This window comes from Rhinopithecus bieti, unplaced genomic scaffold, assembly GCF_001698545.2.
Source record: "Rhinopithecus bieti isolate Rb0 unplaced genomic scaffold, ASM169854v2 scaffold_26569, whole genome shotgun sequence".
Taxonomy (NCBI): Eukaryota; Metazoa; Chordata; class Mammalia; order Primates; family Cercopithecidae; genus Rhinopithecus; species Rhinopithecus bieti.
This window is the reverse complement of record NW_016811895.1, coordinates 1-2,075: the sequence shown is the minus strand read 5'-3', so window position 1 is coordinate 2,075 and position 2,075 is coordinate 1.

Below are 2,075 nucleotides of genomic sequence, written 5' to 3'. Positions count from 1 at the left end.
AGCATTTCCCAGAAAGGCATCTTTCTGAACTTGGTACAGGAAAATGGGACTCAACCAAGGATTAGTGGTCTTGGTAACCAAAAGAAGCAATGAATAGAGTTGAAAGCTGCTAAGTTGGTTGGGGATTGGGGGTTAATGTACCATATGGGAGAGAGAGAGAACCATAGAAATAGGTGTGTAAATGTCATTTTGGTCCTTCTGTGACTCTTTAGCTATGTGACAGTTGGCTAAGAAGAGGAGAGACATAGGAGAAAGCAACTGCTAGCATACAGAAAGCAGAAGAGATTATCAGGACTGAAAACTTCCTGGACAACTACTGGAGTTCAGATCCAGCCAGATGGGGAAATGTTGGTAAACCTGAGGAACTTAGTTGGGACTCTTAAAAATTCTCTTAGGAGAGGTGCAATATCCTAGGACTGAGGCATATGTCCTAAGAGGAAAATAAAATGTCATTACCATAACACAGCTTAGAACTAGGTCTTGAGAGCAGCAAGGTGATCTACAAGTAATATAACGTCTGCCCAGAAAAACAATTCAAAATTTTTTAGTATCTCTATATCATATTATCCATAAATTCAGCACACTTTTAAAAAATTACCACATATACAAAAAATGCAAGAAAAACAGACTGATAAGAAATAAATCAGTTATTAAAAACAAATTCACAGATAATCCAGATATTGGAGTTAATAGATAGGGCATCATAATATCTATGATCAATATAAAGGAAAGAAAGAAAAAATGAAAGACAAAACAGGTTGTGTCAGATTTCTTTCTGGCAGCTCTAAAATGCTCACTTTATTTATATTCATAGATTTCAATTTCCTAAATTATGTCTGATGTTTCAAGCAAAAATCGTAGCATTGTCTAGTGTTATTCTAAATGTATGTAAGACAATTATACTATAAATTTGAGAGGGTAAAGAGACACAAAATGACATAGGGTTGCTAAACTTCACTCAAACTGGAATACAGATGACACCAATTGACTGTGATAATGTATATATAAAGGAATATCTAGAACAACCACTAAGTTATAAAATGCAGCCAGAAAACTATAAAAAAGAAGATACACCATAAACACTATGAATAACAAAATGGAATTCTAAAGCAAATGTTCAAATAACCCACAGAAAGTCATGAAAAATAAGCAGAGAAACAAGAGTTGATAGAGAAAAGAAAAAATGTCAGGCTTATGCACTAAAGTATCAGCAATTCGTTTAATTATGAATGGTCTACCAATTGAGAGACATATAATGGAAGAGTATACTTAAAAGTATGACCCTTTCGTATAGGTTTCTTCTGTGCTGTGTACAAGAAACTCACTTGAAATTCATCAATACAGGGCAGGACAAATTAAAAGGATGAATAAAGATATATTATGCAAACATTAATGCAAGGAAAGCAAGAGTGCCTGTATGTATATCAGCTAAAGCAAAGAAAATTACCAGAAACAGAGAGATTACGTAATGATCAAAGGTTTAATCCCTGAAGAAGACAGCAATTTTAAAAGTGTATTCACCAAACAACAGAGCTTCAAAATATGTGATGTAAGGCAGGCGGATCACGAGGTCAGGAGCTCGAGACCATCCTGGCTTACATGGTGAAACCCCGTCTCTACTAAACACACACACACACACACACACACACACACACACACACACACACACACACACAATTAGCCGGGCGCGGTGATGGGCACCTGTAGTCCCAGCTACTCCAGAGGCTGAGGCAGAAGAATGGTGTGAACCCAGGAGGCCGCGCTTGCAGTGAGCCAAGATCATGCCACTGCACTCCATCCTGGGCAATAGAGCGAGACTCGACCTCAAAACACACACACACACATACACACACACACACGCACCACAAAACAAAATATGTGATGTAAAAACTGCCAGAACTAAGGCAGGTCAGGCTGGGACCTGCGCTGCCTCAGGATGTCAAGTGTAACAGGGGGCCGGGGTATGGGGGGGAGGCAGCATGGGCCTGTGAGGCCTGTGGGGTGCCCGCGATCCCCAGATCCCCCCGCAGCCGACTCCGCAGTGGTCCGCTCCGCTTGGTGGCCACGTGCGGATT